General features: G+C 31.0%; 1 pseudogene across 1 annotated transcript; it reads left to right on the top strand.

Annotated features, from left to right (window-relative positions):
* The first annotated feature begins 10,808 nt into the window (after positions 1 to 10,808).
* LOC145190348 (uncharacterized) lies at positions 10,809 to 13,399 on the top strand (annotated as a pseudogene). The gene is made up of 2 exons (XR_016453749.1): positions 10,809 to 11,410; positions 11,634 to 13,399. The product of XR_016453749.1 is annotated as an uncharacterized LOC145190348 (transcript).
* The last annotated feature ends 11,938 nt before the right edge of the window (positions 13,400 to 25,337 follow it).

Raw genomic sequence — 25,337 nt, 5'->3', positions numbered from 1 at the left:
TTTATTTCACGTATTTTCTTTTCTTTTGCTCTTCCTAAAATCTCATCTTTACTAATCAAATTATTTTCAACCGCAAGCATCAGCAACGTTACTAAATCCTCCGCCGTTTTTGAAACACCGTTTTCATTCAGCAAATTTTTCAAATACGATGTTGTATATCTCATTTTATTATACCAAGATTTTTTTTTAAGTCAACTCAATTTTTTTTAAACTTCCCGAAAAGAATTTAAAAAATCACTTAATGATTTTCCAGGATTTAAAGGATCTTAAAAAAGCATCTTAATAAACAGCAGTCATGGCAGTTCCGTCTGAAACAAATTTAAGCATCTTGTCAGAAATAACCACTGCAAAAATAACAGTGTTTGCAACAGTCGCTGTTCGAAACTTAAGGTTTACCACCAATTCAGCTGTTTCTGATGCCACTCTTTCTTTTTGCTTGCTGATATCAACAAAGAACAACGGATACAATTTTATATACTCAAACAAGGTCAGTCCAAATTGACAAACAAGTTCATCGGTTCCATAATATTTTTCATCAAAAGAGAACGCATCCGCATAAGCCATAACCACTTTCTTTTCTCCAAAATTCAAGTCGTAATTATAATTTGGATACTTTATTCCATTAACGGTCACGTAAAAATTGCTAGCATCACAATGGTCGAATATAGACCGATTGACAGTTTGACTAGAAGATCTGTTCGTCTGAAGTCCAAACACGATAAATCTTGGAACGCTTTTGTCCGTGATTCTACCAAACGACCAGGTAAATTCTGTTTGACCTGCTGGAATAAGCTGTCTTTCACACTTTTTGATTTATAAGCCACTTGAATGGGTTTGATTTATAAGCCACTTGAATGGGAATCTTTTTAGTCATTAAACTCATGTATTCAGTCTTTCTCGAAACATCTAATTCAACGCGAGGCATATAAAGTCTGAATTTTTTAAGATCAATCATCCCTGCACTATCGCTCTCCGCTCTGTAAATCGCATCATCGCATTCTTTCTTTGCAAAGGTGATGGTGTGTCTAAACCCATAAACAACTTTTTCATAGGTTTCGCAAAAACCAAAAATGTGCTTCAAAGGTATCCTGAACGAAAATGCACCAACGGATGTAGTGTCTGCAAACAAATGGTCTCGTCTAATGTTAAATCCTGAATTTCCAACAAGATTGGATGAGTCCATAAGCCACATTTGCTTCAAACCATCTGTAACCTGAGATCCGTAAGGATATTTAAACATCCCAAGAATGGTGGTGGCTTGACCTGGATGAATAACTCTTTCTACTTGCTCTCCTGACAAATCATAAGTCATGTAGCTTCGTAAAAGGTTCCATCACTCTTTTTCAACACTCCTTCAATAAGAATGTAAGCCTCTAATGGCAATTTTTGAATCGATTGACAGTCAATTTCAAAAGTAATCGTTCCTGAAGAATTTAAATCAAGATTGGTTGGAAGGTACTCAAAAAAATCAACTTTTTCAATGCCAATATCATACTCTGGGTTCTCAGTCACTATTAATCGATCGGTATTTATCATTTTTATTACAGAAAAGAAATTTTTTTAATTCATTTTACACACGGAAGAGGAGGCACGTCCCACTTTCGCTTTAGCGCAAGTCCTCCCAGAGCAACGAATGTTCTGTAAAGTTCCATAAATCTCCGAACAGCGGCAAACAGCGGCGAATCTTACGTAAAGCTCTGAACAGCGGCGAACAGCGGCGAATGTTCTGAATGCTTCATGGAATTTTCATTCCTTGACCCATCTTCACTAGATCTTGGATTCGGATGGCGTTCTTTTTTGACATTTTCTTACTTTGAATGGATGAACCAGTCTTTAATTTCTCAATGGTCTTTTTACCTTTATCAATGGCTACGTCTTTAGCAGCACAGATGGCAGAAAAAGCTAACTCTGTAGCAGCAGATTTCGTCCAATTTCGCTTTTTGCAGCATTTTTAAGCAAATTCACTATTGCTTTCGACATGCTTGTAGCAGCTGCTCTTTTTATGAAATTTTTAATCGTGTCAATGATTCCACCTCCTCCGACAACGTTCTTCTTCACATAACTTCGATTATTACAAATAAGCATTTTCTTTTTAAATAAAACAAATTCTTTTTAAATCCTTTGATTCATGAAAATTAAATAATTTTATCAATAGTCTTCATTAACGATTTATATTCCTCTTTATTAATCTCCCCTTGTCTCAACAGCTCATCGCAAATAGCAACAGCCTCATTTCTCGACCCTGTATTCCCAGCATGCCAGGCAGCCACGCTCAGTTCAAGCTTTTCCACCAACGCATTTGGATCGCTGGGAAGAAAGATCACTCCACGACCTTTTTTCCCTTTTTCAATACGCATCATTTTTTCCCAAATAGGAGCAATAAGTTGTTGATACTTTGGTATTCTTGAAGCTTTTGGTTTATGCGGTTGCGAATCAGATCTTATCGCATCACTGTCCATCAAAATTTTTTCATAATTTTGCAAATCTTCATCAGTATAGCTGTTTGGAATTTAAAATTTAGTCATCAACTCCCAAAGACCTTTTGTTCCTTCATACTTTTCTCCGCCAACAATAATGTCATCTCCATCCATTTCAACCTCCATTTTCCTAATGTACATTTTATCTCCAACTTTATTCACTTCAAAAGGCATTTTCTTTTCTTTATCCTTTTTATTAATAATCTCTTCGTTGCTTAGGATGATCGGCTGAAACAACTTGCTCACACCAGCTTGAAAATTTGCATCTGAAATGGTGTCGTTGATGCTGCTCTGATAAATATTCTTTCTTCTTGCTAACACTTCTTTCACAATTTCATCACGTTTATACGGGTCTTGTATTTTAAAAAAAGACATGGTTTTTAAAATACGTGGAAAAAAAAACATTAATGGGGGATTTACATTAATGTTTATTGCCCCTTTTTGAATAAATTGTTAAACGTTTGAATGGCGTCTTCTCGTCCTTTTTGGATTAAGTTTTCTTTAGTCACTTCATCGATGTTGCTTTTGGTTTTTGTTCGTATTTCCTCCGTCATGGATTTAAATTTTTGAAGCTCAACAAGAATCACCTGAAACTCTGAATCGCTTATTCTCCCGTCTATCATCGCTTTCGAAATGTGCTCGCTGATCGTATTCAATTTAGGCTCGGTCAACACTTTTATCTTTTCGTGCTTCTCCGCTTTTAAAGCCATCTTTTTGTTCACTTGACCTCCAACAATGGATAAAAAACCCATTCCAATAGCCACGTCTTCACATGCAATTGCTGTTGGGCTGGAAATAATTGTTGTTAAAATACCAATTCCAGTCGCACCCAAAGCAATGCACAGCCCTTGCATCGTATTGTCCACATTCGAAATGATCCGAAAAACGCTATGGTACTTTTTACTCAAATGAATTCGCTTTGCTTTTTAACTCTCCATCTCTTTCTGAATCTCGCTTATTTTTTGAAGACGATAATTATGCCCTCCTTCATCTGTAGAGCCGTTGGAAGAACTGGATAAAGTTTTTCATTCAATATTTCCATTTTTATTAAGAAAAATTTGTTTTAAATTAATATAATTATGATAAAATTATTTTAAATCAGTATAATTAATCTTGCAAAGTTTTTCACCTTTTTTAACAATCACGTCCTGTTTGCTGTTGCTATTCACGTCCATAATGACTTCTACAGACTCTGAAATAATAACTTCATTTTTTCTATAATTTAATTGCTCAGTAATTTAATTCATTAATGTCACCACTGCAACACCTTTCTCCAAATTCAGTCCAATGGGTAAAGCTACCGTTGTATGTGAAAGAGCAGCAAATTTAATGTCTTTCTGAGCAAAAATCTCATACTGTCCGTTCGTGTATTAATAGGGCGGATGATCCAACGTTTTCGTAGACACAATAATGTTACTTGGTTTTCTTTCCTCCAACTCTCTAATCCTCTCTTCCAAATACCTCAATTGCAAATCTAAACTGTGAACTTCTGCTGAGGCAACATTCGAAAAAACTTGTGAGGAGCATGCATTATAACATATTAAAAATAAATTTGTAGATCATTTTTGCAAACTGACTAATTCATTATTATCCACCCAAGAATTAAACGAGTCAGGATAACCTAACCATTTGACTAACTATCTGCTCTTGGTTTTGCGAACGATTTTTTCAATTCTAAATATGTCCTGATGCGTCTTTTGCATCTCCTGCTCGTAAAAAGTACCTTTAATCTCTTCATCATTAGCGTCAGCTATTTAAACGTGGGTGGATTCGTATACTGAACTTTTGATACGGTAAAAACCTCTTCAGTCCATCTAGGAGTATACCCCTTTTCAAAATTGGACTTCTTTTTTGTGATTCTCACTTGATCTCCCAGTAAGAATTTTGGATCTTTTCTTTCTGGCCGCGTCTTTCCATTCAAATTCCACCAGACCTTATTCTTATTCTTCTCTTCACTGGCTTCAACTGGCGTCATTTTGATGGATGAGTGCTTTGTGTTGTTGTAATTTTTCACCATTTCATCTAATATGTCAATGTATCTATTAGTGCTGTTGGCTGAAAAATATTTAAACATTCTCTCTTTCATTGTTCTGTTCCATCGCTCGACGACACAACTTTTTTCCTCGTTTTCAGTAGAATACAATTGCACACCCAACGCTCTCACATGTCTGTTATAAAATTCTTTTCTTTTGTCCACCCACAATTTGATGCACTTTCTTTCTTCGAAGATTTTTTTCAGCGTTTCAGTCACTTCAAGATCCGTTTTACTTTTTAACGGAACGATCCATCCATACTTTGAAAACACGTCAATTACAATGAGCAAATATTTTACGCCGTTGTTAAATTTTGAAAACGATTGCATGTCAACCAAATCTGCAGCCCATATTTCATCAACACCATTCACATTCACCCTTCTTCTTTTAAAATGATGAATAACCGGTTGATGAAGCTCCTCTGCAAGCTGATCTGTCCATTTCAAATCACTCACACCTAATCCAAATTTTGCTTTGGCTTTAATCACAGGAGCAATAAGTTTTCTCTCGTTGATTTCTCTTTGAGTAGGATTGGGAATCGAGTTCATCTCTTCAAGCATCATTTGGTCTGCTAAATTCCTGTTTTGCTGATCGTTGAAATATTTATAAGCCAAATTGTGATGGTATGCTGCATTGTCCACTCTGTCTACCGGCTTGCTCCATTCTTAATACATGTCCGTGGAAGTCAATCTCTTATCCAAATTGGTGCCTGGTCCTGCAAAGTTCATCCCAGGAATATGCATTTCTCCTGGAAATTTCGCCCATGGAAGCTTGATTTTGCTCGACAGTTTATTCAACGATTCTACTAAATCACCTCCTTTTGTGAGCGCATGCGAAGAAACAAACTTGCATTTAGTCGTTCCGCAAGAGTCGCAAATCCCTTTGAGCATATTTTGATTAATTTTTGTCTTCTCATTCTTCAAATGAATAGTTTCAGTTTCTCTTTTGCATTTAACGCAATACATTTTAACATGTATAAATAAAAGTTTCAATATAAAAAATGGATATCGATAATTTATCATTTGGTATTGGTAAAACTAAAAGAAACAATAACAAGCTTTTACCGAGAAGCATTCAAGGAATCATCATTGGAAAGTCCGGTTGTGGGAAAACAACGTTGCTACTCAATTTATTGCTCAAGCCTGGATGGCTGGATTATAAACACTTGCAAGTCTTTGCTAAATCCCTTTACCAACCCGACTATCAAATACTTCAAAGGTCCTTTGAGAAAAAACTTTCTAAAAATGATATTCTTGGTTTGTTCAGAGCAAAAGAAGAACTGGAAAAATTGAATTTAAACCCTGAAGATGTTATTGACAACCTTTCACAAAAACATTTCAACAACGAGATTATGGAGTGTCACTTTTTCGAAAGTGAAGAAGACGTACCTGAACCTCAAAATAGCGATTCAAACAAAAACAATTTGATGATCTTTGACGACCTGCTACTCGATAGAAAACAAATCACGTGCAAAAAATACTACACCCGAGGAAGACATTCTAACGTAGACTGCTTTTACCTCGCTCAAAATTATTTCATGCTCCCTAGACAAACCATCCGAGAAAATACCAACTTTATTTGTCTCTTTAAGCAAGACGATAGAAACATGGAGAACATTTATCGAGACCACGTTTCGAGCGACATGTGAATAAAAGAATTTAAAAAGTTTTGCAAGTACTGCTGGTCTCAACCTCACGGATTTGCTGTCATTGATTTATCCTCCAAAATAGACAATGGAAAATACCGAAGCGGATTGGACGAATTTTTATTCTTCTAAAAAACAATTTAAAAAATAATTCTTATTTAAAAAATGCCTGGTATTATAAACGATGTAGATGGAAAATCAAGTGTTATTACAACTGAATTTTTAGACAAAATCGTTTTTGATAAAGGAAAAAGTTATGAAATGGCTTTTCTCGGGCTTGAGACTTACAACAGCATTCCAAATGTAAACAGTAAAAATAATTCTTTCAAATACAGCATGAACAACGGAGCTAATTGGGAAAACATTATCATTCCTGATGGAAGTTATGACATTAAAGACATCAACAAGTATTTGCAAAAGTCTATTTTAAGCACAATAAAAACAGCTCAACGCGGAAGTTATATTATTGCAAATAAAATTAATTACTCTTCAAACAACCTTCAAATTGGAATCAATCTTAATACTTTAAAATCGACCATTAAACTTGGCTTGAATTATTTGATTGACTTTAACGTGGAGAACAGCATCTCTTCAGTTTTAGGGTTTACTAAAAGAAAATTAAATTCCAATTCCGAATACGAGTCTGATCATATCGTTAGAATCTCAAGCATTAACACCATCAGAATTGTTAACAACGTTATTGGATCGTCCTATATTAATGGAACCCAATTAAATTGCATTTACTCCTTTTATCCAAATGTTAGTCCTGGTTTTAAAATCATTGAGAGACCAATGCATTTGATTTATCTTCCTGTTAAACTTTTCGAAATTTCAACAATGGTTACTCGTATCATTGATCAAAATGGAGATTTGGTTGATTTTCGTGGAGAAGATGTTACAATACGATATCATATTCGAGAAGTGAAATAAATAATTTTTTATCTATTAACAAAATGAGCAATTATCAAAACATTAAACTTTTCATCTCGCAAGGTCAAGCTGATAAAATTAAAAAAGCAATACATGATAAAACTGATGCAAGCATTAAACTTTCTCATCAAGACTTGGATGGCGAACATGTTCTCGCTATCACTAACGCGCAACTTAACAAAATTAAAAAAACACACAGCTGTGGAAAAGGTGTCACTCTTAAACTCAGCAAAATACAAATTGCATACAACTCTAATGTGGAAGGAGGTTTCACTGGAGCTCTTTTATCTTTATTAGGAATGCTCGCATCTCGTGCAGCGCCAGTGCTTGCTAATGGTTTATTGGGTGGGGTTGCCTCTTCGCTTGGGTCTACTGTGATCGATAAAATAGCAGGACGTGGTGTTGTTTACTTGAGCAAAAATGGTAATGGAATGAAGTTAAAGACTGTAAGTGGAAACGGATTGTTTATAACTCCATGGACTAAAAATGCTCAAGGTGATGGACTCTTCATTAAAAATGGAAAAGGTTTTAAATATGCAGGTTCTGGTTTGCTTCATGGACCTAATTCACCCTTTCAAGCATACCCTTCTAAGGAGCTATTCTCTAAACTTCTCTCACCTATTGAAAAAACTTGAATAAAATTTTTAACAATTTTTAAAAAAATGATTGATGTCGATGGAATTATTTTACCCAACGAGGCTCTAACCAACTTTCAATTGATAAAGACTGCTAAACGGTTAAAATTAAAAAGCTTTCGAGGTGTTTTTATGAGAGATGATCTGCCGAAAAAGTCAAGAAGAAAAGAATGTGGGATTATCAACACGGGAGATTCAAGCACAGGTGGGTTTCATTGGGTGTGTTGGTTTAAAGACGGTGATAAAAAATATAGTTTCGATTCTTATGCCCAATCCCCTCTTGTTGAATTGGTTAATTATTTGAAAAGCCCCGTTTATTATAACAGCGAAAGGGTTCAGTTTGGAGACACTTCTTTCTGCAGTCACTTATGTCTTTACGTCTTGAAAAAATTGAATGAAGGGTTTGGCTTTCAAGAAGTTATAAATACCTTGTGGTGAGATTTTTAAAAACAAAGTTTTTTAAAAATAACAAAGCAACAAACTAACAAAAAGACCCTATGACTGGTAAACAGGCAGGTAGGCAAAGGTGTTAAAAAGAGCGTTGTTGACAAAGAAAATAAAGAATCAATCAGTACCTTGGCTATTGGGCATTACAAAAACAGACCTGCTCCTGAGCCTTGCTTTAGCTTGATGGACTACGATTAAGTCCTTGGTTAGGGGTAGGACGCCATCTAGGAAATTTTTTAAAACCTTGAGTCTGACAAGAAATTTTATTACTTCATTGCGGGTTTTCACAGGCTTTGGCTGGGCTCAACTTAAGTATAGGAAAAGTATCAATGTCCCAGAACCCGCATTTCCTAGTAGTAGGGTAAATCAAACATTCAAAATTTTTGATTTTTTTTATTGTAGCACTATATGTGAATAATAAATTTTATATGTTATAGGAAATCACTTAAAGAATTTTTTTTTTAATTTCTTTTTTTACCAAGATTGCAATTTTTGAAAAGTTAAAATTGTTTATTTATACATAAACCAAGGGTGGGTCGTACTTTTTAAATTATTGAAATCTGAAACTGTGTAGATGTTAAAAAATATATTTCCTTTATATATTCGTAGAAAAGATATTTTTGTTTCAAAATAAATTATGAAACGTGAATCCTTTTTTTATATTAATCTTAATGTGGCTAAAGGTGTTCAAAGATTAAATAAAATTGTTCAAACATAATAATGAAATTTTAAAAGAATAATAAGACTTTTATTGTCTGATCAATAAATTTCACTAAATATTAAAAAATCCCAAAACAAATAATTTAATGTATGATGAAAATGATATTCAAATATAAGTAAAAAATAAAAAAATAATTTTAATGACTTAAGTTTTTATTTAGTTATACTTATATTTCCAACTTCAAGCCTGGAAGTTGTTAAGCCTCAATGCAATTAAATATTATTATTAACAATTGTTTTACTTTGTGCTTTTTTTTGAGTTTTTGTTTTGTTTTGCTGGAAGACTTCCAACAATAATATATAATATTAATATATAATATTATATTTGATATCAAATGTAATATATAATTGATATCATTATTTTCAATTTTCTTTCATACATATTTATTCACATTTATTAATAATATATAATATTATATATAATAATAATATATAATATTATATTTGATATCAAATGTAATATATAATTGATATCATTATTTTCAATTTTCTTTTATTCACATTTACGATACATGAACCTTAAATTTTTTTTCAGAAAATTATTTGCAAATATAACAGAAAAGAATTAATGCAATCATAAATAAATGCATAAGCAATTTTTGAATATGACTTTAAACAAAATACGACAAAAGAAATAACACGTATTGCAGAGCGGAAAGCGCCAAACCATTTTGATTTTAAGTATGGCTTTTTCAAATCTGCCTCAATATCGATTTTTTATTTATTTTCCATACGGGTCCCAGACAGATCCCACGAAAAAAGCCCCTATGTACCCCCGTACCAGATTACCGGACAAATCCCATACGGTACCCATATGTTTTGGTTGGCTGGGTAAGTTTAATGAAAGTCAAATCTATTGGCAAAGTATCAATACTTAAGTGATGCCAGATAAATATCTTTTTAAGAATGTAAAAGAAAAATAGCAAAATTTTACTTTTACTTTTTTGGTCCAAAAGCAAAAAAATCCAATCTCACTTGACCGCAGTCTAACAACCATTTAATGCGCATTGTATTACTATTATATATACCTATATTTCATCTATTAGATGTTTTGTCATTTGTTGCGTAGTTTTTGAGATATTTTAGTTGCCCAACTTGCCCCTATGCTGAACTAGCCCTGCTTACCCTACTTGCAGGTCAGTAAAAGTATGTAAAAAAGCATAAAAGTTGCTCTATCTTCTAATTGTAGCAGTGTAGCATTAGGGCTTTCGCTTTATGCTGTAATACTACACTGTTACTGCTACTGTTAATTCACTGGAAGTTGAATTAGCTAAGTACGAAGGCTCCATGTGATTTCTGAAATTTTCTGGTAAAAAAATCTAAAGTTAAACACAGAGTCAACTAATTCCTTAAGCCAACCGGGGCCCGGTCTATCCAATAGTTTTTGTTAGACGGGTTTTAATCAAAGTCCTGGATTTCACCAAACAATGTTTTTGCAATCAAATGACACAATCCGAGGAAAAATCGCTTCTGGTTGAAAAGTAGGTGGTTAAATTTTTTGATGTTTTGGTTGTTTTTTTTAAAGTCAAACGTAACAAATGCGACTTTTCCAATTAAATTAAGCGAAGTAGATGTATTAATAGAAAAAAATTTTTTTTTCGTAATTTCGCACTTGTTAGTTGCATTTATGTTTTGCAAAAAATTATGGGGTTATATAAGAAGATAGCATTGCTTTTCTGCATTTTCCACTGAAGTTTAATAAAAAGGAGGACATCAAAGGTTTTTATGTTTATTTTTCATTATCAATTGAAAGTAATTTGATTCATTTTAATTATATTATGATTTTTTATTAATTAACTTTTTAAGTATTTATATCATGTAAAGACAAGAGTATGACCTAGCGACAGTATTTAAGTTAAGAGAGCTTTTCACTGTGCACTCCTGAGACCGCCAGTGTAAATTTTGGTTTACTCTAAATTTTTTTGTTTATTTAATATTAATGGATTAAACAAAGTATTTTGAAATAATTTTTAAAATCTAAACTAACTTTTAAACATAGAAATTTTAGATTTAATTAATTAAAATGTCTAAAACAAATTGCGTCATTTTATGATTGCATCATCTATTCTATTTGGTACAAATTATTGCAATACCGATGAAAATAATTACTACAGTTAAAAGCGATCATATAAAACTTATATTTTTTTGTCAAAATGGCCGACGAAAAATGTCTAATTTGTGCATGTTGCTTTATTTCCTTTGGAAAAGGATCACATAAACTTATTAAAGTAACTCCCGCATTACAACTTCACATTCAAAATTTGATTTGGAGAGAATATGATGTAGAAAAAGAGTGTTGTCCAAAAAACATTTGTAATTCTTGCAAGACAAATTTATATGCATTGAACAGGGGTGAAACATCAAAATTAAATGATTGGATTGAGAAAATATCTCAAATAAACAAACAAAAACTCAGAAGATCATCTGATATTAGTGAAATATCTGAACAGATCACAACAAATAATCAAGATATCGTTGATAAAATTGTTAAAAAGATATGTCCTTCTTGCTTTTCTACAATAGGTATGATTTCCTTAAACAAATTAAAAATATTGTATAACTTGTATATTTTAGTTAAAAAACTATTTCTTCAGTTATTAAAAAAAAAGTAATTTAAATTTAGCATAGAGTCTATGCTAGCCAATGCATAGTCTATGATAGACTTATTAAATATTAGTGTATTATTTTTATATGTTTTACAAATATAATAATATCAGAGTTTTTTCTACCCTAAATTTCTATTTAGGCAAAGGAATTTCTCACTTTTGCTGTAAAAGTGAAGCTGTAAAAAACCTAATTATGTTGGCTGAAGGTCTTGGAAATGTATCCAGTGAACAAGTTGCTTCTGGAATTCTCAAAATAAAAATGAAAAGAGACGATATTAAATCTGGAGACAAGTTTCCTTTAAAAACCTTTGGAAACAATCTTCTTCTTGTTGTTGGCCCACCTGATAATAAATGCACCAGAACATCCGTTAAAAAGTTATCTCTAGAAACTAAAATGGAAATCTCTAATACTCTAAACTTGAGTAAAAGAAAGACTAACCTACTTTGTAAACATATGCGACAAAATTTAGGGAAGAAAATATTAGAACCTAATATATCAATCAGATAGAGGAGCTGCATAATGTATTTTCAGATTTTTATGATGTCAAAACTGAATCATTCATTTCAGGGGATGAAGAGATAAGTCGTAGTTTAGTATTTGTAAAAGATACTTCTGATTTAATTCTTTATATGATTAATGAAAGAAGTTTGAATCCTTATAGCACTATTGCTAGGATTTCCATTGATGGTGGACAGGGTTTTCTTAAATGCATTATAAATGTTTTTGACCCACTATGTAAACATACAACTTCAGAAAGTCTTGATGATTGTGGTGTAAAAAGATCATTGGTTTTGGCTTTAGTTGAAGATGTTTCAGAGCATAATGGTAATCTTAGCAAACTATTGAAACCACTAGCTCTGAGTGATGTAAAATATTCAATAGCATTTGATCTAAAATGTGGTAACTCTTTATTTGGTTTAAGCAGTCACAGGGGCAAGTATGCATTCTCTGGTGTGAAGTACTCTTGAGAGCAGAAAAAAAAGAACCTTAGGTTCAATTGATACCAACTACAACAAGTTCATTGAAGATGGATGTAAAAAGAATCACATGATGGAATTTAAAAACTGTATTTCTCCTAGAGTTGTGTATCTTGATGAACCTAAAGAAACTTTAGTGGAATATCTCATTACTCCACCAGAGTTACACATTCTAATTGGTATTACTTCTATGTTTGTAAAAATATTAATTACATTGTGGCCTGATTTTGATTCGTGGCTTAAGTCGAACTATATAATCTTTAGAGGTTACCACGGAACTGGTTTGGATGGTAATAATTCACAGAGACTTTTAGATAAATTAGATAATTTAGAAGTTGACCTTTTAAGTGCAGCCTCTATATTACCAAATATGATATTTCTCCAACCTGTAGTTAACTGTCTTAGAAAGTTTTCAATTATTAAAACAAAAGGTTTTAGCATGTTTATTGGAGATTCTATTGCTGAATCAGTTTTAGATTTTAAAAAAGCTTTCGAAAATCTGCAGCTTCATCTTCTGGAAAAGTTTAACTACCAATTAAATATTAGCTGGAAATTTCATATTTTAGTATGTCATCTTGTTCCTTTTCTTCAGCATAGTCAGTTTGGGCTTGGTGTATATGCCGAGCAGGCAGGAGAAAGTGCTCACCACTATCACTATCAAGTATGGAAGCGATACAAGCATCGTTTGGAACACAATGATTATGCAAAACAGCTTAAGAAAAGTGTGATTGAGTTCGGTATAAACAGTTTCAAGTAGTCCTTTTCTCTCATTTTTTAAAATTTTTAATTATTGTGAACTTTGAAATGATTGAATTATTTTATAAGGAATTTCAATATTTCATGTTAAACTGCTACATTTATTGCCTTGATGTTATATTGTTAATCTAGAATTTATCTTAATTTTATCATAAAAGATCTCATTTTTTCATTTTAAAGTTGTATTTTTTGTAACAAAAGTTGTTTTAGAAGTGTAATACCCCTATAATTTTTGAAAAAAATCCCCGCCCTCTCATATTACCCCCTCCCCCTCCATATGTTATTTTAGGTAAAAACTATTTTTGCAAAAAAAATATGTTTAAAAGTTAGTTTAGATTTTAAAAATTATTTTAAAATACTTAACTAAACCCAATATTAATAATTAAACAAAAAAAATTAGAGTAAACCAAAATTTACCCTGGCGGTCTCAGGAGAGCACAGTGTTTTATCAAACTTAAAGATTTTGTTATTATTTTTAATGACAAAAAAAAAAAAAAAATCAACTGCGAAAAGAAAAAACAAAACAAAACGAAATGTTTAAAAGATTTCTTAAAAAAAAAAAGATAAAAAGAATGAAATACACTCTAAACAAATGCTCATAAATCAGCGACCTTTTAAAATATAAAAAGTTGAATATTGTTCTCAATGGACTTTATAAAGGGGAATCAGCAGGTATGTTTAAACATCACCTGTTTTAGCATTTCATCACCAATTAATAAGAAGGAGGTGGATCAAATCCAGGCTTCAACAGTAAAAATTTCGTGAAGTAAGGCTTATGATTCTTCGGAACTTTATCGTGCTTATCATCAAAAGAAATAGTATATACTGTTTGTATATATAGTATTTGTATGTAAAATATATATATTTTTAGAAAAATATTGGTGCTTCATTGATGTGTACTTGTAATCTTTCTTAGGAATTGTTTAGAAATTTTTTATTAATTGGTTGAATTTTTAAACTGGGTGTAATAATTAACTTGTTACATATTTAGTTTGAAAACAACAGAAAGATTGACAATTTTATAATCAAAATTAAGCTCATAATAAAGAAATTTTTTTTAAAATAATCACTAAAGTAGACTAGTGGAAGAAATACTAGGAAGAAATGAGATTTTTGGCAATTATTGCTTGTCGCCATCTCCATTTTCCGTTCTTAACCATATCTTATTCTTTTAATAAAATATCCTTTATTTTTTGATCAAAATAAAAAAAATCAATTTTCAAATAAATAACTTAAATTCATTAATGATATTTTAAATAATAATAACTTTAATCTAAATATTAACAATTTTAATGAGTGAATAATGTTCTATTTAATTTACATATTTAGATTCAAGCAAATTAAATACCGTTTATTAAAAGATATATATATATATATATATATATATATATATATATATATATATATATATATATATATATATATATATATATATATATATATATAAACATGTGCGCACAAAGATACAACTCATTATTCCTAATTATAAATATGTATTACACTGATGGAAGAAAAAAATGAAGATGAAATGTTAAAATTTTTTTATCTTATTGAATTATTCACATACAGTTATTATGGATTATGGTGCCAGTATGATGGATGCTCTTTCGTTAATATTATTTTTTCTATAAAAACTTGTAGTTTGTTAAAGGTAGGGTGTTTAAACCATGTTTCGCTTAAAGAGAGGTATTATAGCAAAAAATTAAACCATTATGTTACTATGATTAAATTTCATTTCTTAGATCAATGCGTTGAAAACAAAATAAAATGTGACAGAAGAAATACTTGTTTATACCTTGAAAGAGAAATGCAATTTTAAGCGTGATTGTGAAGATAGTTCTGATGAGAGAGATTATCGCGTGTGTTTTTAAAAGCTTTTTGAAAACTTTTTAAAATTTTTTTCTCTCTTTTCAGACTTAAGCTGTAAAAAAGTTTTACTGGTTCTAATTTTAAAGTGATAATGTTTTTATTTAGCGACTGAAAACTGCACAGAACAAATGTTTTTGTGTGGTATAGGTATTTGCATAAATAACAAATGGGTTTGTAATGGGGAGAATGATTGTGGAGTATTCAGTGAATAATTTCCAAGTTTATGCGGTATATATTTAACTTTAATATTTCAATTTGTTTATAAGTTTAAGAGCCAAAAAAATAGCTCTTAAAGTATGACAAGCCATGAGCTTGACTTTCCTGTAGCTCATGTATAGCCACGAGTGAAGTGTACTGGTTTCGAAGTTGCTAATCACAGGCTTGCATTAGGAGAATGGGTCACCTGCTATATGTGGCATACATGGGTAATAAAAAAAAAGACACCTCACTATCTCACTATCCGATTGCTGCCGAAGCTTGCTTCACTGAACTCAAGTATTTAATGAGCGCGATAAATAAAATGACCAGTAAAAAATATCTTTTTTCCCGGTTTAACTTTCTACAAATTCCAGTAAAAAAAATATTATTTTCAATAGAAAATAATTAATCTCCAGTAAGTAAATAAACCGCAAGTAATTTATTTTATTTCCAGTAGATAATTAAGAAAATTAAATTTCATATATATATATGTATATATATATATATATATGTATATATATATATATATATATATATATTATTTCTGATATAGTAGTAGTAGTAGTAGTAGTAGTAGCAGTAGTAGTAGTAGTAGTAGTAGTAGTAGTAGTAGTAGTAGTAGTAGTAGTAGAAGTAGTAGTAGTAGAAGTAGTAGTAGTAGTAGTAGTAGTAGTAGTAGTAGTAGTAGTAGTAGTAGTAGTAGTAGTAGTAGTAGTAGTAGTAGTAGTAGTAGTAGTAGTGGTAGTAGTAGTAGTAGTAGTAGTAGTGGTAGCAGTAGCAGTAGCAGCTACTCAAGTGAACTAAGGCGGGAAACCAGTTTTTTTCTAAAATAAAAAAGCCGATAGCTTTAGTTAAATTCAATTGGTTGTTTCGTTAATAACTTATGCATACCGCGGTAGGCTGCGGTACCAAGAACTTTATGATTTAAGGTTATGCAAACCGTATTTGGCGTCAATAATTTCTTTTGTATATATAAGCAATTTTTAAAAAACAGTTCTGTTGCGATTGACGCGTAAGATAATTTATATAATAAATTTACCAAAAACTAAAGCCGAGAATGTTGAGGAAATATATCCGAGTAAAATACAACCGAGACTCATTTTTATTACATTTGTCTTTGGCACAACCGAAACATAACTTATTAATAAATTTTTATTACTTTTTAGTGAATACGATTGCAAAATGTTCACATAAAGTACGTGACAAACCTTTTCACTTAAGCATTTGTTTTAAAAAAAGCAAACTTTTCTTATTGTAAAATAGAAAAAACTGGGTTTTTTTTAATTTGTGAGTTGCACGGTACCTTGAAAGACTTTGTCACGAAGTGTTTATATGTATCAAAGCTCAACCGATTTTCTGAAGTTTAATTTAGGCGAAAATGAGCCCTAGCCTTTGTGTGCGAACATGTTTTGCAGAAGATATTGGCTTTATTCTAACCCCAACTCTGTCCTGGCGGTTGCTTATAAAATATATATTTTAATTCCATCAAAAAGTGAATTGAAAAACCTTTCCAACGATACCAAATATGTTGCTTTTTTTTTGGCTTTGAACGAAATATCAACTAAAGCATAAATGCAGTTTTTGCTGAAAAAAACCTGGTTTCCCGCCTTAGTACACTTGAGTAGGTACATCATTTTACTTTCATGTAAGGTTTTTTTCAATTATTAGAGCAATATTTAGATTTCTTTTAATCATAACATTATGAGTTCCATTCCTCAATACTAATCAGAAAGTGAAGCTTATTCACCACCTAGTTTTAAAAAAAAAAAAAAAAAAAAACCTTCAGGCAATGGGAACTTGACTGTAATTTAGAAAATTTAAATGTAGTCAAAGAATTTTTGCTCAAAGTTCGATTTTCGAAAAAAAACTGAAGAAGGTCAAAAAGACTGCTACCGATGTAATCTTGTGAAAGTTAAACGAGTTCAATGTGCTGTAAGCATTTATCTTTTGTATGCTTGTTTCTCATCTAATGTATTATTATACAGAAGAATCTCAAACACAACTGAAAAACATCCTTGCAAAATTGAGAAAGAAAATTTTTGGAGTCACTAACAACAGTCTAGATGAATTGGAAAAGTGGTTTATTGAAAACTCTTCAGTGCCAAAAGATAAACATACAGCATTTATTGTGTTTTATACAGTGACATATGATGAAGAGTTCCTTTTCAGATTCTTTGCTTCAACCAAACATTTGCTTAGTCTTGCCAAAGATGCAAAGATCATCCATGCTGATGCTACTTACAAAGTTATTTGGCAAGGCTATCCAGTTTTTGTTGTTGGTACATCTGATTCTGACCGCCATTTTCATCATTTTTGCATAGGAGTTTGTATGTCTGAAAAAACTGCAGATTTTACATTTTTATTTGAAGCATTGAGAAAAGGTGTCCAAAATATTTTTGAAGTTGTTATGACTCCTGAGGTTTTGGTTTCTGATGCTGCTCAATCCATTCAAAATGCTTTTCAGCTAGTTTTTGGTGAAGAACAAAAAAATGTGATGTGTTGGACACACATGTACCAAAATGTTTCACAGAAAATTAAATCCATGGTGAAAATAGAGAACAATACATCAATTTTGAGAGATATTGAAACATTACAAAAGTTATCCTGCCAAGAACCTTTCTTAATTTCCATCAATCTGTTTTTTAAAAAGTGGGATGACCAAGAACATTTGTTTTTACTTTACTTCAAAACAGAGTGGGTGAACACTATCTCCAATTGGTACGAGGGCTTTCGGCATTTCACCCCAGCCACTAACAACTGTCTTGAGTCATGCAATAGAGTAATTAAAGATGAGCGTACCTTTCATGAAAGATTTCCTATCAGCAAGTTCAATATTGTTGCTTTGCAGATGATTGAAAACTGGTCTTCTTGTTACAAAAATAATCTGAAATTGTTTTCAAAAACAACAACAATCAGTTCGGCTACCAAGACATTAGCATACCAATGGGTAAAATACAAGAAAGAAAATCTTACAGAAAATAAAGAAGCAGAAAATATTTATTACATACTAAGTGGGGAGCAAAATGTAATTAAAAAAGAAGACATTTTGATCAACAAAAATCATAATGATGCCACTTTCGATAAATTTGTTAAGAACCAATTTGGAATTTGAGTGGTTCAGATGAAAGATGGCAATTGGTAAGATGCAAAATGTACTTGTCCTCATTTCTTCAAAAATTACTCCTGTAAGCATTCAGTAAGAATAGCAATACGTTTGAAACTGTACAATCCACCTCCTAAAGCCAAAAATATTCAAATGCACTAAAAAAGAAAGCCAGGTTGTCCAAAAAAGCTCGAAAAGCTTGGCTGATTCAGTGAATAATTCCTGATGGTAATCTGCAATCCTGATTTAAATCTGTTGGATAAAGTATAAAGTTTATGTGAAGTTTAGCTTGTAAGAAGTGTATGCGTTTATGTGAATTTTAAATGTTAATCTTCAAGTTAAATAAAACTTAATGTAAACATTCGTTTAATTCGAAATGGATTATTTTTTTTTTTGGAATTATATTCCAAAATCTATTTACACTTAAAGTATTTTTTACTTGAGCACTTGAAGTATTTTTCAAAAAATTTTTTCTCCAGAAAAGCAAAAATTTTCTGTTGGGAAGTTTGAATACCGGAAAATTTAACTGATAAAAAACTTAACTGGTAAAAAACAGATTTCTTACTGCAAACTTTTTACTGGAAAAAAGTTGTTATTTTACCGGAAAAATTATTATTTTTTACTGGAAATAAGTTACTGAAAAAAAAATTAAGTTTACCGGAAAAATATGAGTTTAATACATAAGACTTTATTTACAGCCTTTTATGAGCAACTTGGTCATGATGCCAAATGCTATTGCCCTGAACAATATGACCATGTGATGAGTGATTCTCAACTACACATGTATATATTTGAGTGAAAAAAAATCTAGTTTTTGACCAAGACAACCCTTTTTTTGTTTAGCAGGGCGGCACTTAACAGCTGCCTTTTGTACCTCCTGAACACCGATTTCTATGTTGTTACAAGTACACTTCACTATATCACTTATGAAAGTTTAACTGGAGGAGACCACCTCATCAAAGCTATTATGAAACACATTAACAGAACTGCAGTATGCTGAAAATAGTCCATTTGAAGGTCACAAACTTGTACAGCGGTGGCCAAAAATTAAAGACCACTCATTTTTTTTTCAAAATTTATTTTTAACCTTAGTATAATTTTATTTTGGAAAAAGGTATCAAAAAAAGAAAAACATTTTTAGAAAGAATTTTTATTGTATTTTATATTTATTATAAAAGAATTTATAATTTTTTTACAAAATAATGTTAAAAAATTAAAAAACTGACTAGTAAAAAATATAAATGGGAAAAAAAATTGGACAAAATTTTAAGACCATTTTCAAAAATATTACAAAAAGCAGTAAAAAAATAATTTAGAAACGTGTTGTTCCTCCATTTGTTTTCAAGCACTCTTGTACTCGTTCTGGCATTGAATTCATTAAAGTTTTGATTACTTCATCAGGCACATTTTTCAAATGATGAGAGATAGAAGATTTCAAATCTTCCAAATTGTAAAGTTGTTCTTTACCAAGCTTTTGATCAAGCCATGACCATAAATTCTCTATTGGATTCAAGTCTGGACTATTGGCAGGCCATGGAAGCACTTGAATTTTATTAGAATTGAACCAATCGCTAACAGCATGCGCTTTATGACACGACGCATTATCTTGCTGGAAAATAAATCCATCTTGCAACTGCCATAAATCAATGCTAGGAATAAGCGAGTTTTCCAAAATTTCGATGTACCTTTCTTTGTTGAGTCTACCATCGAATAAATGAAAAACGCCAACTCCATAGGCACTCATACAGGCCCAAATGCCTATTGAACCACTGCCTTGTTTTGTTCGTTTCAAAATGCATAATTCATCGAACCGTTCGCTTGGAAGTCTACGCAACATTACGCGACCTTTTCTGTTGTCTACCTCAACGTTCATTTCATCACTAAAGACCACACGGCTCCACTGATCTGTTGACCAATTTTTATGTAGTTTGCACCACTCTTTCCTGGCAAATTTTTGTTTTTTATTTAAGCGTGGTTTTTTTGCAGCAGCACGCCATAAATAATTTAAATTGTGGAGGACCCTTCGCACAGTTCTAGGGCTTGCTTTCAGACCATTTGACAGTGTCCATTTCGTAGACAAGTCTGTAGATGATGCTCGTCTGTTTTCTTTCATTAATCTCACTAACGAGCGAACATCACGGTCATTTGAAATTTTATTGCGTCCAGTCCTATGACGATCATTAATTGACTGGGTCTCTTTGTATCGTTGAATTATGTTAATAATGCAAGAGTGAGACCTTCCGAGCTTTTCTGCTATTTGTCTGATGCTATAGCCTTCTTCTTTTAATACAAGAGCCGCGTATCTGTCTTTTTCTTCGATCTTTGCACGCATTTTTGCAATATTTTTATATCCTTATTGCAATTCAAAAAATAAATGTTTATTTGATATCGAAACTCAGGTTTCGACATTTTATTTTATAGCCAACGTAGTAAGCAATTAAGACAGTTAAAAAAAAATAATGGATTATTATTTTTAATAAGTGCAAATTAAAGATTTGAAAGTGGTCGTTAAATTTTGTCCAACTTATTTAAAGAAGATTTATAAGTACTCATCAGTTTTTTAATAAGTTAAACGCTATTTAATTAAAATTAGATTAAAAAAATTATACCACTTTAATCCGTATGTTTTAATTAACAAGATATTAAAAAAAAAATTTAATATGTCAATTAGAATCTTCTTAATTTTAATTGAAAGATTAAGAAACCAACTAAAAAATGAGTGGTCTTTAACTTTTGGCCACTACTGTAAAGTTTGTTCTAGGAAAGAAAAGAAACTGTATAGCTGGGCACAGTTACTGTTTTATCTTTGGTTGGAAGTGTCAAACCTAAGCCTTTTCAACCATACTGTACACAGCTTCTGTTCAAGGAGTGTAGCACATATACAGAAAGTAATTTATAGTAATTTTCTTTTTTTCTTTATAACATTTTTTCGAACAGCTTTAGGGCAAATCAGAGTTGTCCCGTTGGCTCTTTTACTTGCAAGAATAAAAAATGTATAAAAACAACCTTTCTTAGAGATGGGGATGATGATTGTTATGATTTAAGTGATGAAACACCACCAGTTTGCCATATACAACCAAGATGTAAAGGAGGAGGTCACCACTGCAAATTAACTGACAGCTGTGTTCCTCAGGAAGTGGTTTATGATGGTATTGAAGATTGCGAAGATCGCTCAGACGAGCAACATAGTCCCTAGTGGAAAAAAATCATTTTTAATTTTGTAAACATTCTAAATGTCTTATTTGCTTTTACGCAGGTTTTGTTGATAGGTTACAGTTCAAGAAATATTATTTATTTATAGATGAAATACTCATTTACAGTTTAAAACTGAAAATGAATATTTCATCTATAAATAATATTTCTTGAAAAATAAATGTCTAACTGAAAGATTAAAGCAACTTAAATTTTACCTAAGATTTCTGGATTTGACTAATATATTAAATCTTTCTTGGGATGAACCTGCAATTCCATGAAATATATTTCTTGCTTAGAGTTCAGTTCTACACTGTGTAGTTTTCACAAGAACAAACATTCTAGTTTCTCTGTTAAATTTGGATGATTTTATGATTATCTTTTAGATGGTTTCTTTTTGCACATATTTGGTAATAACACCATTGGGCAAGTAATAATTGTAAAGGATAAATACAAAAAACTTGATGAAGATTATCATGTAATTTTAATTACTATATCACTTGGTAGTGGAAGCTCTTTTCATGCAAAGATTAATTACGTTTATTTGACAAACAAGGAGCAATCTGTTATAAGCAAGTGTTTTTTCGGCATAAATTGGTTTTAAACCATTTTTTCAATTTTTAATTTTCGAACTTGTTTCCATGTTTTTTAATATCCTATAATGATTGTGATAATTTGCTTTTTTTTTTAATATTTTTGAAATCAAAAGCATATTGTTTTGGTAAATCCTGTTTGTTTTTTTTTTAGTCTTGAAATATAAGCAAAAACAAAAGCAAAAAAAATAAAATGAGAGAGCGGGGGTGTGAAAAAGTCTAGTCATTCTTACCTTGGGCTTAGTGGCACCTAATGACATTTGCTACATTGTTAATTAATTATATACATATTAATCCTAGATATTTATGCTGGTTACCTTATAATTCATATATAAAGCCAAATTTGTAATCACATCTTATTGTGATATTTTGTGTTTTTAAGTAAACATTTATGACCATAAATGAACCTTAAAACCGTCCCATGTCTTTAAAACAAAAGTGATCATTTTTGTTTTTCTATTTCATAAAATGATTTGAATCGAGTGAAGAAGCGTTTTGTAATATATTTAGATTTTTATTTAAAATAAAAAAAGACAATGAAAGATATGTGTGTACTAGAAAATAGCCAATAAAAATTGTGAATTTTTATAGTACTTTTTGATTTTTTCCCTAAATTATAACAAAAGAAGAGTGAAAGGGAAAAAAAAAGTATGAGGGGATAATAACATTTGTTAAGAGTTCAAAAAGCATTTCTTATCCACTAAACTATGTTCTACCTTCAGATAAAAATCAGTTATATATAATCTGGTTTCATTCTAGGGCGGTGCTGTACGCCAAATATTTTGTAAATAAAATATAAGAGAAAGTTTCTCAATACTTTTTGTAAATACAGTTTTTGTTTTAGTTTCATAAACTGAAGACACACCGAACATAACTTGATTCCTTGCAGCCTTGTTCACAACCTTTTAAGGAAATTTGTTTAATTAGTATCCATCCTCCTCCCATTCTGAAGAAGGAAGTTTAAGCCATTTACCATTAATTTACCTTTTTAATTAGTATCCATCCTCCTCCCATTCTGAAGAAGGAAGTTTGAGCCATTTACCATTATTGCTTAAATCATAAAAAAGTAACCAAAATTGACAGAAAGAAACTCTGAGTTCTTTTGAATACACAGAAAAGTAAGTTTTCCAAAATTTATTGTAAGTTGATTTCTTGCATTCCTAAACTTTAACACTATTTTAAACAAGTATACGCAAAAAGTTACCTTTAGATTTACAATAAGATTACATTAAATTCACACAAAGTTAATTGCAAAAGAGACTAAAGGCACACACCTGTGTTAGATACCAAGAGTGCCTGTTAAGAAGCTAAGGTTTGCTAAGATCTGTTCCAGAGCTTCAAGTTCTTTGTATAGTTAAATATTTTTAAGTGGTGAATCGGAACCTTTTGCTGCATTTAGTAATAATTTACTTAATTAGAATCATGTAAATTATATTTGGTGCATATTTCGAATGTCATTACTTTAATACTAAATAACTTCAGACTCGTTTTTACAATTTTTTAAATTTATTTATTTCCGAGAAAGTCTTATTTGATAACTGAAAAACTTTAAAATGTGAAAATGAAGTGGTTGCTAAAATTGTGCATATATACGTTAACAAGTAACAACTTAGGACTTCAATTCTTATATAAACAAATTAAAATTGACCTTGACAGTGAGACTATTTAAGATTCGAAAGAGTAAGGTCCATTTGAACTTTTATCAACTTGGCTTTAAAACTTTCTTAAAGTTATGTTAATTAAATGCTTTTAGGATATTGTTTAAAATCTTGAAAATAATTCATTACACGTTTAACGCTGCGCAGACCTTTATTTCACTTTTTACGCTCTGCGCAGATATTACGTGAAAGAGTGTAAAAAGTATAAAAAATAACTTTATTTGCTTATGGTGTTACTTCTGTTCAACTTAAAAGAATTTTCGACAAGATATACACGATAAGTTATTACTGTAAGGAGGAAGAGCTAAAATAAAAACAACGATCGAAAAACCGTACACAAGATAATTTATCAACTTTTCACATATGTAAGTGATAAAGAGTAAGAAAAGTTAAATAAGACTGGGAAAAGACGTAAACGTGAAGACTCATCAACCTGTTACATAAATGAAAGATGAATAAGTATCGCAACCGAAAAACAACCGAAAACTATAAAAACTCAAAAATAAATAAATAAATAAAGTTAGAGAGATAAGACGGATTAGAGCAACTAATGAGTACGGTTGTCTCTTTGGAAGGAGAGAAGAAGAAAAGAAGACGAAGTTTTAAAGAGAAAGTTTTAAGAATTTTTAAGAATTTTAAAAAAGAGAGAGTTTTGTGAAAAGAAAAATACTTTGATGAACGAGCATTTTCATAAGCAGTTTAAAAAGCAGTTGAATAAAAGTAGAAATAAAGTAGGTTTTAACATTGATCAAAAGAGAGTAACCAGAAGATTCAAGTAAAGAAGAGATATTTGTAATAAAAATAAGATATAAAAAAAGAGGAGTAATTGGTATAAACAGTATTGAACACTGCAAGAAGCGTAGGAGAATATTATTTGTAGTATATTCAGTTTATGAATATAAGAGTGATAATCATTACACACCAATTGAGCGTTTGTTGAGTTTTATAACAGATTATACTGAGGACGGCAAATAGAACTTTAGCCCTTTAACGACTAAACCTTGCCCATTCCCAACCAAGCTATCCCTAGACCTCGCCCTTTCCTAACCAAGTAATCCCATGCCCTCAACCTTGTTCCCAAACCTCCACATTTACTTTTTCTACAAAACTAAACCCAAAACATCCCCTTGCCCATACTTTACGCAATAAAAAATAAATAAATAAAATATAATTCATATAAAAAAAAAAACAAAAAAAAACAAAAAAACGCTGCCCTCACATTACTTACAAAATCATTTCTGCTTTAAATCTTTGAAATTAGATATAAAAAGAACTTACGAAAAACTGCGCACGAAATTTTATTTTACATAAATCCGCGGCAGTTTTTTTGCTTCAGCTATAACATTTTTACAAAATTTAAAAAAATATGAAAAAAAAAAAAAAAAACTTCTAAGAGATAACCTTAAGATATAAAACAATTATATTTGAGAAATTAAAACATTGAGCAAAACTATTAATAATGTTCCAATTAGTTAAAAGGAGACGAAAATACTTCCT

The sequence above is a fragment of the Hydra viridissima genome, unplaced genomic scaffold, assembly GCF_058129835.1.
Source record: "Hydra viridissima isolate aposymbiotic clone 2 unplaced genomic scaffold, HvirCarnegie_v1 scaffold_1, whole genome shotgun sequence".
NCBI classification, from domain to species: Eukaryota; Metazoa; Cnidaria; class Hydrozoa; order Anthoathecata; family Hydridae; genus Hydra; species Hydra viridissima.
This window is presented reverse-complemented; position numbering and strand designations above follow the sequence as displayed.